At 40.7% G+C, this 16,721-nt stretch overlaps 1 pseudogene; it reads left to right on the forward strand.

Annotated features, from left to right (window-relative positions):
* Positions 1–3,385: 3,385 nt before the first annotated feature.
* Positions 3,386–8,190, forward strand: LOC509791 (heat shock protein HSP 90-beta-like; annotated as a pseudogene).
* The last annotated feature ends 8,531 nt before the right edge of the window (positions 8,191–16,721 follow it).

The raw sequence follows: 16,721 nt of genomic DNA on the forward strand, positions 1-16,721 counted from the left end.
CAGAGAGAACCAACCCTGCTGACACCCTGATCTCATTGTAGCCTCCAGGAAAGTTTGCCAGTGCATTTCTGTTGCTTAAGCCACTCAGTTGGCTTAAGCAACAGAATATGTTGTTACAGCGGCCCTGGGAAACTAATATGTGAAGGCAAAACAAAGCAATCACAAAACTGTGTGACATGTGAATGGGGCATATATGTGATGCCTTGGAGGGTCGTGTGGGTGAGGTGGAAACCATGTCTTACTGGTCTTGAGGGCCCATGAAAGGGGTTTAGATTTGCCCCTGGGTCACAAGCCAGGAGAACCTTGCCATCTGGCAGAACACACAAAGGAATTTTATTTTTTTAAACTGCAGAAGAGGACATATTCTTCCCATCCTTAACTCTTCATCTGGTAGAATGCAGGCTTTCTCAACCGGAAACAGCTAAGAGATGGAGCAAAGCCCCAGAATCCTTGGCAGGATAGGAGGCTGTGAAAGTTACCCCTCAGAAGGCCTTACACTGGAGTGCACTCCCTGGTCCTGCTACCTCCCATCTGTGTTGCTCCAGGTGTCGCCCTGGTCACGAGGAACTGCTCTGGGAAGAACACCATGGATGGGGCCATTTTGATTTCATGTACTTGATGAATTTTAGCTAGAAGGTCTGTGAATGAAATTATATCAGTTCGGTGAATTAAACTGGTTTTAATTCAGTTTAAAGCAATGATCCTCCCCGCCCCATTCCTGACTCTTGGCAGAGTTTAAAACTCAAGAAGGAAATTTATATTGAGGTCAAGAAGAAGACACCAAAGAGTTGATAAGAAGTTTGGGCTTGAGACCAAGGGCTTACAATCTTCCAAAGGCAAAAAATCTAGATTCTGGAAAAGAACAGGGAGTTGCTGTTCTTTGTCAATGTGGTCATTTTAAAATAATGTTTCTTTTTCTGACAAAAATGTTGTTTCCAAATTTGGGGATTTTTGTATTGAATGCCCTTTACATTTCAAAAGACTTTTTAAAAAAGCATTGCAATGAAACTAGAAAATATGTGGATTTACCCTGATTTTTAAAGAATATAATTTTGTGTTTCATTCTGTAATGATATATGCAGTTATTACAGAGTTCAAAATTGGAAATTTGGGGCATGGCAAATATTTAGATTTTACCTTAAACCAAAAATGCTAAATCTTATGCAAATGTGATAAAACATGAGATTTCAGTTGCAATTAAAATGTACTATAATGGGAAAGAATGGTATCTTGTAGGAAATAGTTCTATTTCCTAAAAGGAATTATATGAATCTATAAAATTTTCCTCTTGAACATTCTGAGTAAGATTCATTTTACAATCAAAGTTTATTTTTTGTTTGTGTATTTTCCTTTCATATGCTTTGGTTATATATTATAATATTTTAAGTTGACTTGGGGAAATTTGAACTCATAATTTTACAGTAACAGATATTCAGTGAGTTCTGAGAATTTGCAGTTCTATACCATGTTTATTTGTAATTAAAATAAGGATGGTGGTACTGAATGTTACCCAGAAATCTCTTGAATAAAACCTCAAAAGCCTGTAATTCCACCACTTAGCCTCTTTCTGGCCAGTTAGTGGAATTATGAAGTAGTTTTACCATCTTCCTGACCTGCATACAAATTTCTCAAGAGGCAGGTCAAGTGGTCTGGTATGCCCATCTCTTTCAGAATTTTCCACAGTTTATTGTGATCCACACAGTCAAAGGCTTTGGCGTAGTCAATAAAGCAGAAATAGATGTTTTTCTGGAACTCTCTTGCTTTTTTGATGATCCAGCGGATGTTGGCAATTTGGTCTCTGGTTCCTCTGCCTTTTCTAAATCCAGCTTGAACATCTGGAAGTTCATGGTTCACATATCGTTGAAGCCTGGCTTGGAGAATTTTGAGCATTACTTTACTAGTGTGTGAGATGAGTGCAATTGTGCGGTAGTTTGAGCATTCTTTGGCATTGCCTTTCTTTGGGATTGGAATGAAAACTGACCTTTTCCAGTCCTGTGGCAACTGCTGAGTTTTCCAAATTTGCTGGCATATTGAGTGCAGCACTTTCACAGCATCATCATGGGAAGAGTTGACTCATTGGAAACGACTCTGATCCTGGGAGGGATTGAGGGCAGGAGGAGAAGGGGACGACAGAGGATGAGATGGCTGGATGGGATCACTGACTCGATGGACGTGAGTCTGAGTGAACTCCAGGAGTTGGTGATGGACAGGGAGGCCTGGTGTGCTGTGATTCATGGGGTCGCAAAGAGTTGGACACGACTGAGTGACTGAACTGAACTGAATTTAACTGTACCGTCTTGATCTCTCTGTAGGAAAATTAAAAACTTTGATGGGTATTGGTTAAAATAATACTTATTGGGAGAATCATTTGGATGTATACACTACACACTTTAGAATAAGTATTATATTTTAAATTTATAAGACAGGACTGACACTACTCAACTTAGAAACTTACTGTAAAGCTACAGCCCTCAAAACAATGAAGTGTTATAAAAGAGTAGATACATAGATGAATGGAACAGAATAGAGAGCCCAGAAGTGATCCATAGAAATGTAAACCGATCAGTAAACTGACCCTTGACAAAAAAACAAAGATGATACAATGGAGAAAAATTAGTCTTTTCAACAATTGCTACTGGAAACAACTGGATATCCACTTGCAAAAAAAAAAAAAAGAAGAAGAAGAAACAGAGTTTTTACTTCCATCACAAGAATGAACTCAAAATTACTCATAAACCTAACTATAGAACAAAAAAACTACAAAACTCCAAGGAGATAACACATGAAAATCCAGGTGACTCTCAGTATGGTGATGTCTTTTTATTAGATACAACACCAAAGATAGGACTCATGCAAGAAATAATTGATAAGCTGAGCTGAACTTCATTCAAATTAAAAACCTCTGCTCTGTGAAAACTCTCAAGAGAATAAGTAGACACAACAGACTGGGAGAAAATATTGGGAGAAAATGACATGCCTGTTAAAGAACTTATCCAAAATATACCAAGAACTCTTAAAACTCAACCATAAGTAAAGAAACTATTCCAATTAAAAATGGGCAAAAGACCCTATCAAGAAATATATACAGACAGCAAATAAGCATATGAAAAGATGCTCCATATCCTGTGTCATTGAAAGTGAAAGTGAATTCTCTCAGTTGTGTCCAACTCTTTGCGACCCCGTGGACTGTAGCCCATCAGGCTCCTCCGTCCATGATATTCTCCAGGCAAGAATAAGGAGTGGGTTGCCATTTCCTTCTTCAATGCAAATTAAAACAACAGTGAGGCTCTCAAGTCACCCATGCGCAGCCTTCTTGCAGCAAGTGAGCCTGAGGCAGCCATTGCTTGCTCAGTGTTCTCTAGTACCTGGATTCTTATCCTTGAAGATGCCTGAGGAAGTGCACCATGGAGACGGAGGTGGAGCCATTTGCCTTTGAGGCAAAAATTGCCGAACTCATGTCTCTTATTATTAATACCTTCTATTCCAACAAAGAAATTTTTCTTCCGGAGTTGATCAGTAATGCTTCTGATGCCTTGGATAAGATTTGCTATGAGAGCCTGACAGACCCTTTCAAATTGGACAGTGGTAAAGAGCTGAATACATCATGAGAAACGCTGGGCTGGATGAAGCACAAGCTGGAATCAAGATTGCTGGGAGAAATATCAATAACCTCAGATATGCAGATGACACCACCCTTATGGCAGAAATTGAAGAGGAACTAAAAATCCTCTTGATGAAAGTGAAAGAGGAGAGTGAAAAGGTTGGCTTAAAGCTCAACATTCAGAAAACTAAGATCATGGCATCTTGTCCCATCACTTCATGGGAAATAGGTGGGGAAACAGTGGAAACAGTGTCAGACTTTATTTTTTGGGGGCTCCAAAATCACTGCAGATGGTGACTGCAGCCATGAAATTAAAAGATGCTTACTCCTTGGAAGGAAAGTTATGACCAATTTCTAGATAGCATATTGAAAAATGGAGACATTACTTTGCCAACAAAGGTCCATCTGGTCAAGGCTATGGGTTTTCCAGTGGTCATGTATGGATGTGAGAGTTGGACTGTGAAGAAGGGTGAGCGCCGAAGAATTGATGCTTTTGAACTGTGGTGTTGGAGAAGACTCTTGAGAGTCCCTTGGACTGTAAGGAGATCCAATCAGTCCATTCTGAAGGAGATCAGCCCTGGGATTTCTTTGGAAGGAATGATGCTAAAGCTGAAACTCCAGTACTTTGCCACCTCATGCGAAGAGTTGACTCATTGGAAAAGACTCTGGTGCTGGGAGGGATTGGGGGCAGGAGGAGAAGGGGACGACAGAGGATGAGATGGCTGGATGGCATCACTGACTCGATGGACGTGAGTCTCAGTGAACTCTGGGAGTTGGTGATGGACAGGGAGGCCTGGCGTGCTGTGATTCATGGGGTTGCAAAGAGTCGGACACAACTGAGCAAATGAACTGAACTGAACTGAACTGAACTGAACTGAACGAACTGAAAATTCTCATCATCCCGAACCCCTAGGAACATACTCTAACTCTGGTAGACACAGGCATTGGCATGACCAAAGCTGACCTGTAAATAATTTGGGAACCATTGCCAAGTCTCACACTAAAGCATTTATGGAGGCTCTTCAGGCTGGTGCAGACTTTTCCATGATTGGGCGATTTGGTGTGGGCTTCTACTCTGCCTACCTAGTGGCAGAGAAAGTGGTTGTGATAACAAAGCATAAGGATGAGGAACAGTATGCCTAGGAGTCTTCTGCTGGCGGTTCCTTCACTGTCCATGCTGACCATGGTGAGCCTATTGGCCGGAGTACCAAAGTGATTCTCCACCTGAAGGAAGACCATAGAGAGTACTTGGAAGAGAGGCGGGTCAAAGAAGTGGTAAAGAAGCACTCACCGTTCATAGGCTATCCCATCAAACTCTATCTGGAGAAAGAACGTGAAAAGGAAATCAGTGACTATGAGGCTGAAGAAGAGAAAGGTGAGAAAGAACAGGAAGATAAATATGATGAAGAGAAGCCTAAGATTGAAGATGTGGGTTCAGATGAGGAGGATGATAGTGGCAAAGATAAGAAAAAGAAGACAAAGAAGATAAAGGAGAAGTACATTGCTCAGGAAGAACTGAACAAGACCAAGCCCATTTGGACCAGAGACCCTGATGACATCACCCTGGAGGAATATGGTGAGTTCTACAAGAGTTTTACCAATTACTGGGAAGATCACTTTGCAGTAAAGCACTTCTCTGTAGAAGGTCAATTAGAATTCAGAGCACTGCTGTTCATCCCTCATTGGGCTCCTTTTGACCTCTTCGAGAACAAAAAGAAGAACACCAAACTGTATGTCCGCCATGTGTCCATCATGGAAAGCTGTGATGAGTTGATTCCTGAATATCTCAACTTCTTCCGTGGGGTGGTTGACTCTGAAGACCTTCACCTGAACATCTCCTGAGAAGTGCTCCAGCAGAGCAAAATTCTGAAGGTTATTCATAAGAACATTGTTAAGAAGTACCTTGAACTCTTTTCTGAGCTGGCAGAAGACAAGGAGAAATATAAGGAATTCTATGAGGCATTCTCTAAAAACCTGAAGCTTGGAATCTGTGAGGACTCCACTAACCGGCGATACCTTTCTGAGCTGCTGTGCTATCACACGTCCCAGTCTGGAGATGAGATGACTTCTCTCTCAGAATACATGTCTCTCATGAAGGAGACCCAGAAGTCCGTCTGTTGCATCACTGGTGAGAGCAAAGAGCAGGTTGCGAACTCTTCCTTTGTGGAGTGCATGTGGAAGCAGGGCTTTGAGGTGGTGTATGTGATGGAGCCCATTGATGAGCACTGTGTGCAGCAGCTCAAGGAGTTTGATGGGAAGAGTCTGGTCTCCATGACCAAGGAGGGCCTGGAGCTGCCTGAGTACAAGGAGGAGAAGAAGAAGGTGGAGGAGAGCAAGGCCAAGTTTGAGAACCTCTACAAACTCACGAAAAAGATCTTGGATAAGAAGGTGGAGAAGGTGACAATATCCTGAAGACAGGCTCATGTCTTCACCCTGCTGCACTGTGATGAGCACCACAGCTGGACAGCCAACATGCAGTGCATCATGAAAGCTCAGGCACTTTGGGGCAACTCGACCATGGACTAAATGATGGCCAAAAGCACCTGGAGATCAGTCCTGATCACCCCATCGTGGAGACTCTGCAGCAGAAGGCAAGAGGCAGGCATAAACGGCAAGCCTGTCAGGGACCTGGTGGTGCTGCTGTTTGAAACCGCACTGCTCTCTTCTGGCTTCTCGCTTGAGAAAATCCCCAGACCCACTCCAGCCATATCTCCCACAAGATAAAGCTTGGCCTGGGCATTGATGACGACATAGTGATGGCGGAGGAGCCCAGTGCTGCTGTTCCTGCTGAGATTCCCCCCTTGAGTGTGACGAGGATGCCTCTTGCATGAAAGAAGTAGATTAGGAGTTTTTACCTGCAGCCTGCTCCCTCTGTGTAGCATCCCCATGGCTCCCCCAGTGGCAGCCCTAGTGGCCCTGGCTCACGTGGGTCCCTCTGCTGATGTCTAGTGGTTTTATTTCTGTCCTTCTGTCTAAGGCAGGATACAAGGGCCTCAAGCAAGCCCTATCCCTATCCACGTTTGACATGGGGTTTGAATATTGTGTGCTGTGTTTTTTGTTGTTGTTGTTCTGAAATTAAAGTATTGGGGAAAAACAAAACAAAACAAAACAGTGAGATACCACTACATGCCTCTTAGAAATGGCCAAAATCTAGAATGCTGCAAGAGCAAATGCTGGCAAGGATGAGTAGCAACAGGAACTCTCATCCGTTTCTGGTGGGAATGCAAAATGGTATAGTCACTTTGGAAGAAAGTATGGTAGTTTCTTACAAAAAATAAACATACTCTTACTATAATCCCTCAATCTCTTTACTTGATAATTTACCCCAGTGAGTTGAAAATTTATGTCCACCCAAAAACGTGTACATGGATGTTTATAGCTTTATTCAGAATTGCCAAAACTTGGAAACAACCAAGATGTCCTTCAGTGGGTAAATAGATAAACTGTGATACATTCAGACAATGGAACATTATTCTGTACTGAAAAGAAATGAGCTATGAAACCATGAAAAGATGTGGAACTATGAAACCAGCTTCATTCCATAACCAATGAAATGTTATTTAGTGCTAAAAAAGAAATGAGTTATAAAACCTTAAATGTACATCACTAAGTGAAAGAGAAGGCAATGGCACCCCACTCCAGTACTCTTTCCTGGAAAATCCCATGGACAGAGGAGCCTGGAAGGCTGCAGTCCATGGGGTTGCTGAGAGTCGGACACAACTGAGCGACTTCACTTTCACTTTTCACTTTCATGCATTGGAGAAGGAAATGGCAACCCACTCCAGTGTTCTTGCCTGAAGAATCCCAGGGACGGGGGAGCCTGGTGGGCTGCCGTCTGTGGGGTCACACAGAGTCGGACACGACTGAAGCGACTTAGCAGTAGCAGCAGCAAGTAAAAGATACTAATCCAAAAAGCCTGATACTATATGATTCCAACTGTATGATATTCTGGAAAAGGCAAAATTCTGGAGACAGGAAGAGGGTGAGTGGTTGCCATGGGTTAGAGTAGAGGGAGGGATAAAGAAGTGAAGCACAGAGGATTTTTAGGGCAATGAAACTACTCTGTATGACACTATAATGGTGGATTTGTTATACATTTGTGAAAATGCATAGGATGTACAACACCAAGAGTTCAACAATGCAGAGTATGGACTTTGGGTGATAATTATGTGTCAGTGCAGGCTCATTGATTATAACCAGTGTACCACTCTGGTATAGGGTGTTGACAGGCAGGGAAGACTGTGTGTACGTGGAGCCAGGGAGCATATGTGACATCTTTGTACTTTCTGCTCTGTTTTGCTGTGAACCTAAAATTGCTCTAAAAAATGTTTTTTTGAAAAAGTTAGAAGGATGCCAGTCCTGCTCTCTTTGTTTGATCTCAGCAGCTTAGCCGAGAAAGCATATAATTTTTCAATAGTATCCATGATGGTGACTGTAGAGATTTTAGTGGAAAGATTTATTTTATTCATGTAAGTGTAACTAACTGTCAGGTAATGCAACTAAAGGATATTTCCCCCCCAAGGTCAAACAAGAATGGGGTTTCTTTTTCTCTTAGAGAAAAGGAAACTTTTGCTCATCGTTCAAGTGCTTTTAAAGATTTTCCTCTTCTGAGTGGTCATGCAGTCATCTCCCCCACGTTTCCATTTCCTGACAAAACCCTTTAAAAGATGTGGTGATTCAGAGATCTGGTTCTAATAATGGTCTTGCCTCTGTAACTAAAGGACTTGCCTGGTGGTTCAGCGACAAAGAATCCACCTGCCAACGTAGGAGATGTGGGTTTGATCCCTAGGTCAAGAAGATCCCCTGAAGGAAGAAACTGCAACACACTCCAGTATGCTTGCCTGAGAAGTCCCATGGACAGAGAAGCCTGGTGGGCTACAGTCCATTGGTTTACAAAGAGTTGGACATGCCTAAAGTGCCTGAGCAGGCATGCTAAAAGATGTCTTCAGGGTAACCTGAGGAGTCTTAGTTATCAGCACCTGTCTGTGTAGAAGGTGATGACTGATAATGACCTGAGGAGGTCCCTTTTTCAGGAAAATAGCAGAATAAGCTGTACAATGGAGTATGGCAAGAATTTTATCTTGTGCAAAGAGTTTCTTTTCAGCCAACAGTTGTGTTTGGCAATCCTTCTTCTTTTCTTTCTTGTCTTAGAAAAGTCATTTTGAAAACATTCAGTCATCAGAATTCCTAAAACAGACTAAAAAAAAAAAAAAAGAAAGAATTTTTCTTTGATGGCACCAGCAAGCACATAGTGAATAAAACAAGGAGATGCCTATTATAAAGAGATGTCCTGCAGATACAAGGGAACTGAGAGGTTGCCAGTTCTTCAATGATGTGCTTCAAAATACCCCTGAGTATGAACCATACTCTCCTGTTTCTTTGCACGTCTCACAGTTTTGTTTGTTTGTTTGTTTTTCCTTGTTGGTTAAATACTGCTTTTAAAATAACATATTATGAAAACTCTGATAATCAGACCATCCCCTCCCTCCCCTCCCCCTAACCAGGGTTTGTTGCTGCTGTTTGAGATTGTGGGTGTCACTGTAGTTGCTGTTTGTTTTTTTAGTGACTTCCCTGGACTAGTTATAGAGTCGATATTCTTTGCTATGTACAGCCACTGAAGTCTTTGCTCAGTTAGCCTGCTGCTGCTGCTGCTAAGTCGCTTCAGTCGTGTCCGACTCTGTGAGACCCCATAGACGGCAGCCCACCAGGCTCCCCCGTCCCTGGGATTCTCCAAGCAAGAACACTGGAGTGGGTTGCCACTTCCTTCTCCAATGCATGAAAGTGAAAAGTGAAAGTGAAGTCACTCAGTCGTGTCCGACTCTTAGCGACCCCATGGACTGCAGCCTACCAGGCTCCTCCGTCCATGGGATAGCCTGGTGAACAGCTAATGATGGAGATACATGTACTAAAATTTCTTGAGCCAGTAAGTCTCCCAGCCAGTAAATTCCCAGTAAGAACTCCAAGGGGGTGCATTTCGGGACTTGCTTTTAGTGTTCTCACAGGGAGTTCACAACCTTAGCCTTCATTCTCTTCTCGTGCAGAATCTCGAGGCTAGTCAGAGGTGGAAAAATTAGTACCTTCTCAGGTCTTCCCTGGACATACTCAGAGCCCAGTACATGCAGGTGGCTTTCTAGATTCCAAGGAGTATGTTGAGCTTTTCAAAACCCCCCAAAACTTTTTATTCACCAGATTTTTCTTTTAAAATGTTTTGTTCAGCCCCTTATTTGCCCAACTCCTATTGCTATCATAGGCACCTGGGATGTTAATTGCCATGGATTTTTCTGAGGTTTTGTTGTTTGGTTTTATTCTTTTCTGCCTATGAGGATTTTTTCAAGTCTAAGTATAATTGACTTACAATATTGTATTAGTTTCAGGTATATAAGAGTGATTTGATATTTTTATGCATCATAAAATGATCAGAAGTCTAGTTATCATCTATCATTATACAAAACAGTGTAATATGGTTATTGGCTATATTCCCCATGCTGTATATTAGATCCCTGTGACTTATTTATTTTATAAATAGAAGTTTGCACCTCTTAATCTGCACTACCTGTATCACTCCTCTTCCCATCCCTCTCCCTTCTGGCAATCACCTGTTTGTTCTCTGTATCTATGACTACTTCTCTGTGTTATGCTTGTTCATTTGTTTTGTTTTTGAGACTCCACATATAAGTGAAATCATACAGTATTTGTCTTTGTCTGACTATTTCGCTTAGTATAATACCCTAAATCCATCCATGTTGTCACCAATAGATGAGTGAAAAAAGAATGAAATTGTTTTTTTTTTGGCTGAATAATATTCCATTGTATACATATACCACATCTTCTTTATCCATTTATCTATTGATGGACACTTAGGTTGCTTCCATATCATGGCTATTTTTTTATTTTTTATTTTTGGTGTGTCGTATGGTTTGCAAGATCTTAGTTCTCTAGCTAGGAACTGAACCTCAGCAGTGACAGCATGGAGTCCTAACCACTGAACCTCCAGGGAATTCCCTTCATGACTATTGTTAATAATACTAAAATGAATAGTGGGCACATATATCTTTTCAAATTAGTGTTTTCAGTTTTTTTTTTCAGGGAAGTAAATACCTGGAAGTGAAATTGCTGAGTAGTATGGCCTGGAAAATCCCATGGATGGAGGAGCCTGGTAGGCTGCAGTCCATGAGATCGTGAAGAGTTGGACACGACTGAGCGACTTCACTCTCACTTTTCACTTTCATGCATTGGAGAAGGAAATGGCCACCCACTCCAGTGTTCTTGCCTGGAGAATCCCAGGGACAGGGGAGCCTGGTAGGCTGGCGTCTGTGGGGTCGCACAGAGTTGGACATGACTGAAGCGACTTAGCAGCAGCAGCATGGTAGTTCTATTTTCATTTCTTTGAGAAATCACTGTACTGTTTTCCATAGTGGCTATACCAATTTACATTCCCATCAACAGTGAGCAAAGCTTCCCTTTCTCCACATCCTCACCAACACTTGATATTTGTGTGTGTGTGTGTGTGTGTGTGTGTGTGTTTTGGATAATAGCCCTGGTAGGCAGGGTCAGGTCCCAACATAGTTCACTGTGGGCTCTTAAATTTTCTGGAGCTGGTGTCAACCTGCTGGTGGATAGGGCTAGGGCTGGATGCCAGGGAGGCTGGCTGAGGGGCCCAAAGTGTCTGGAGCTGCTATTGGTCTGCTGGTGGATTAGACCAGGGCCCAGGTTAGCCTCGGGCTGGTTCCCACCCACTGGTGGGTTGTGGAGAGTCCTGGGACTAGTGTTGGCCCACTGGAGAGGAGCTGGATCCTGGGGCCTCTGGTGGGTGGGACTGAGTCCCTGGGGCTCAGGAGGGTCCTATGGTAGCCCTCTTGATGGTGGGTGGGACTGTGTTCCCATCCAGTTAGCTGCTTGGCTTGGGACATTTCAGGACTGGTGTCCACCGAGTAGTGGGAGGGTTGGGGTTCTGGTTCTAACAAGCTATAGGGAGGAGTCCAAAATGGGGCTTGCCAGCACTGTCCTCATGGTGGAATATGTACCCCAAAATGGCTAGTGCCCGTGTTTATGTCCCTGGGAGGGAGGGTTCTAGTTGTCTCCTGTCGCTCCAAGAGGTGCTCCAAGATTAGCAAGTGGGTCTGACCCAGACTCCTTTACATACAGCTCTGTCCTGGGGCTTGGAGCATGTGAAATTTCATGTGCATCCTTTTAAGAGTGGAGTTGTTGTTCCCCTCTGCTCTCTGGCTCTCCCAGCTTTCAAAGCCAAATGTTCTGGGAGCTCATCTTCCCTGTGCGGGACCCCCAGATTGGGAAGCCTAGGTTGGGGCTTGGACCCCTTGTTCCTTGGGGAGAACCTCTGCAATTGTGATTTTCCTCCTCTTCTCAGGTCTCCTGTGTGTGTGGGTCTTGATTACGCTGCATCTCTGTCCTTCCTACCTGTCTTGTTCTTCCTTCTCTATATCTTTAGTTGTGGAAAGCTTTTCTTCTAGTCTAGTCAGCCAGTCATAAATAGTTGACTCTGGAAATAACCGTAATTTTGGTGTGCCTGTGGGGGAGGTGAGCTCAGTGTCTCCCAACTCTGCCATCTTGACCACCCAAAGATGGTTTTGGACTGGTGTTGGGGTGGGGACAAGGCTGTTCCACTGAGAACATGCTGGGTTAGGTCAAATAAGAACCAGGTCTGTGAGTGGGGGTTTCTAGGGAGTTACCAGATAAGTTATAGAATGACAGTTCTTTGGGAACGGAGATTTCAGGGGAGTGTCAGATTTGTTCTGCCTCCCTCAGCCATTTCTAGGTTGCTGCTGATAGCAAGATTGTTACATTTCAAGATTACTGTGGGGATGGGAATAGGGCAAGTTAAAATTGCACATGATTTTCTTTTCCTACAGAGATTCAGTCAGTTTTCTTGAGGAAACAAGAAAAATTGTATTATCACAAGCCTTTGCTTAATGTCCAGAATAATTAAAAAATTAATTTTGACTATTTTTGCCAGTACTTACTGTTTTTATAAAGAAGTAAGTTTGGGAGGGCTTTTTTTTTCCCCCTTTTGGAAGTGCTTTTCCTGATTTTTTAAAAATTTATTTTTTAAAAGCAATTATATTGAAACCCATCCAGGAGAGAAACAGAAAATTTCCACTTCACTGTGCCTTTCCTCACCCTCATGTCTACTGTTCAATTTTAATCATAATAGCTCTCTGAAAAAAGTCACAAGATTTTCTGATCCTTCATCCAATCCCTTAACTCTTAAAAAAGAAAGGGGTTTGAAGTGTTAATATCTCCTTAGGTTTGATAGTTAAGGATTTTAATAATCTTTCCATGACTTCAATTTGGACTTTAGAGAATTATTATGTATTATTTGTCTTAAAAAAATTTTAAATGTAACTTACTCTCCTTGATTTTACTAATATGTAACCATTGCACAGAGCAAGTTAATAACTTATCACTTCCTTTGATGAATGGGTGTCTTATAGCCAAAGTTGAACAAGGAAGAAATCTTATGATTAATGAGTTCTTGTTCACTTCTTTTTAACCATCTGAGTTATTTTTTAATGAAAAAAGAAAAATTGAGTTGAAAGCTCATAGAAAAGGAGCAGTCAATGTTAGACCAAACACTGTTGCTGCTGCTGCTGCTAAGTCACTTCAGTCATGTCCGACTCTGTGCAACCCTGTAGACGGCCGCCCGCCAGGCTCAGCCATCCCTGGGATTCTCCAGGCAAGAACACCGGAGTGGGTTGCCATTTCCTTCTCCAATGCATGAAAGTGAAAGGTGAAAGTGAAGTCGCTCAGTCGTGTCTGACTCTTAGCGACCCCATGAACCACAGCCTACCAGGCTCCTCTGTCCATGGGATTTTCCAAACAAGAGTACTGGAGTGGGGTGCCATTGCCTTCTCTGGACCAAACACTGGAGTACTGTAAATTCTTTTATGGCTCTTACTTACTATGTAAGCATTTTTCAGCTCTGAGTCTTCCTCTGAGTTTATTCCTCTTACTCTTTCTTTCCAGCCCCCTAGACTATAGAGATTGCCCTCAATCACATATCCATAGTGAGGAGTTTTATAGGGATGGTTCAGAGGGTGTGATCAGCTCATGGACATTCTTCTGATGGGTTGGAGGTGAGGTAAGTAGGAGTCCGCATCATCAACCTACAGTTTCCAGACAGCTTGGGATCTATGTGCTTGTCGGCAGCTTACCATTGTTAATCCTCAAATTCTCCCACCTGGAGGGTGTTTCAGTATCAGCAAAACAGCTCAGAAATATTGTTTTGTGTACTGATGGGAAACCAGGACCTTGCCTGAAGGCTGCACTATTATTTCTCTTGACTGTTTATCCTTGGTCTCCCATACTCTTCCTTCCCTTCTTGAATCTCCTGTAATCAAAGAATTGGGGAACTCAGAATAGTTTTATGCCCAGGAGCTCCCCAGTGTCTTGCTTAGTATCAAGTTACATTTTTGACTTAATGTACCCTGATCATTTTTCCATATGAATACATAGAGATTTTATCTTTAAAAAAACCCAAACAGCTGTTTAGTATTCCATACTATAAAAATATCCTAAAAAAAAAAACCCAAACAAAAAAATCTTAATTAATTTACTTCTCTTAATAGATCCTTGGATTGTTTACAGTTTTTCAGTATTGCAGACAATGTTTCTATCGTTAACAACCTATACATTACTATGCATGCATGTGGGTGAGAAAAGATTTTGGCTTTTAGTTAATTCAAAGTGCCACTCTTCAAAATGCTATATCAATTTTCACTTTTACCAACAATGTGAGAGAGAACCTATACTCCCCTGTCTTAATCAAAAGCTGAGTATTTCAGAAAATATTTTTCAGTTTTTTAATAAGAAAATAGTGTCTCATTATTATTGTGGTTTAGTTTATATTTCTTTTTTTTTTTCAGTCTTCCCATTTGTGAATAATGTAGTGTTTCTTCTAATTGTTAGGGAGATTGGGCATCTTCCATAAATTCATTGATATTTTGTGTGTTGTTGGAATGGACTTTGTACTTTATGTAGTATTGTTTATTAAATAATACAGATTGGAAATATTTTTTTCACATGTTGGTTCTTGTCCTTGACTTCTGTTTCTGGTGTTTTTAGGCCTGTAAAAATTTTACATTTTAATATAGTCTAATCTATCTGTTTTTCCATTTGGTTCTGGGTTTCATGTTATAAGTCAAGTTTTCTTGTATTTTCTTCCAGAGTCTTAATAGTTTCATTTTTAATAATTGTTCCAACTAGAATTTATTAGTCTAAGGAGTGAGGTAGGGATTCACTTTTGCTGTTTTCCCAAATAATTTGCCAGGTGACTCAATTCTATCATTGAATAGTTTTACCTTTCCCCAATTTATAGATAATGCAACTTTTTATCAAAAGAAATTTCTATATGTGCTTTAGTCTTGATTATGTTTTATTTATCATTAAATCTTGACAAAGTTATCAATTATTATTGCTACTAAAATGTAGTAGAACTACTAGCTCATTACCAAGGAGATACAGGTTTTGTGTGACCTGAAGTTTTAACAAAAATGATACAAAGTTATGAAAATAAAATCAGTACAAAAAAGAATATTTATATACAAAGAGAAAAAAATCATCACAAATTATAGAGTTTTAAAAGATCATAAATGCTACAAATGTCATAATATCTGGAAAAAGCAATATTTCTATTCATTGCCTCTGATCTTTCTATATTTCCCCTACTATTTTTGGCAGTGCCCTCTGATTATCTCTTCATGTCAAACGATTTTATAATTTTCTATAGGAAAAAATCATTTTTTCCTATCATGTTTAGATGAAATTTATTTTTTTATGATTGAAACATTTTTATAATTGAAGTTTATAGTTTTTATTTATTTAAATTTTATTTTATTGGGGTAACACTGTTTCATACTGTTACATTATTTAGGTTTCACATTTCCAATGCTATATTTCTAATTCTATATACACTACAACATGCTCATCACCAAAAATTTAGTTTCATCAACATACATTTTACCTCAGTTTTACCTTCACCTCCCCACTGTGGTCACCACTATATGTTCTTTTTGTCTATGTGTTTTGTTTATTGTTTCTTTATTTATTAGTTTATTATATTCCACATTTGAGTGAAATCGTACGGTATTTGTCTTTTACCATCTGACTTATTTCAGTTTGCATAATAACCTCAAGGTCCATATATGTTGCAAAGGGCAAGCTTTCATCTTTTTATGGCTGGTAGTATCCCATTGTATTTATTACCACATCTTCTTTACCCATTTATCCACTGATGGGTACTTATGTTGTTTCCATATCTTGGCTGCTGTAAATAATGTTTCAATGAACATAGGGCTGCATATATTTTTTGGATTAGTGTTCCTGTATTCTTTGGATAAATGTCCAGAAGTGGGTTAGCTAGATCAAATGGGGGTAGTTCTGTTCTTATCTTTTTGAGGCATCTCCATAGTTCTGACATTTATAAATTTTTATAATTGAAATAAAATTTTTTTCAGCTTCATAGTTTGTAATTGGTAATGTCATGTAAATTGGAGGAAACTTCAAGTTTGGTTCTCAATGTCCATCAACCTCTAGAAAGTTTCTGGATCTGCCAGAGCTCAGGGCATTTTAAGTTTGTTCATTTCAGTGACTAATCTTGTATCTTCTTCAAAATGGTGACTCTAATCAATAAATTGATTGTTGATGTTGTCATAGTCACGTTGTACCTTTACATCCTGAATCTGAGGGAACTGGTTTAACAGACAGCAGAAATATTCTTAGCAGCCATTCCTATACAAAGATGGCAACAATGAGTTTAACTATATACAAAATGACTGAATATTACGTAAATGTATCCATTAAACCTAAACTAAGTGAATCTTCAAGTCAGCATTCCCTTACCTGGCTTCCATTATGGCCCCTCTGGTACTATCCATCGTAAGAGAAAGTGTTATATAGAGGAAGTTGGAGTGAAAAGAGATAGAGATCTTAACCAAAGTTGGTTGAAATACATTACATTCCAAGTTTTTATAAACACATTTAACCATATGGGGGCTTCCCAGATATTGCTAGTGGTAAAGAATTTGCCTGCCAGTCCAGGAGATATAAGAGACATGGATTTGATCCCTGGGTTGGGAAGGTCCCCTGGAAGAGGGCACAGCAA

Source organism: Bos taurus, chromosome 9, assembly GCF_002263795.3.
Source record: "Bos taurus isolate L1 Dominette 01449 registration number 42190680 breed Hereford chromosome 9, ARS-UCD2.0, whole genome shotgun sequence".
In the NCBI taxonomy this organism is placed as follows: domain Eukaryota; kingdom Metazoa; phylum Chordata; class Mammalia; order Artiodactyla; family Bovidae; genus Bos; species Bos taurus.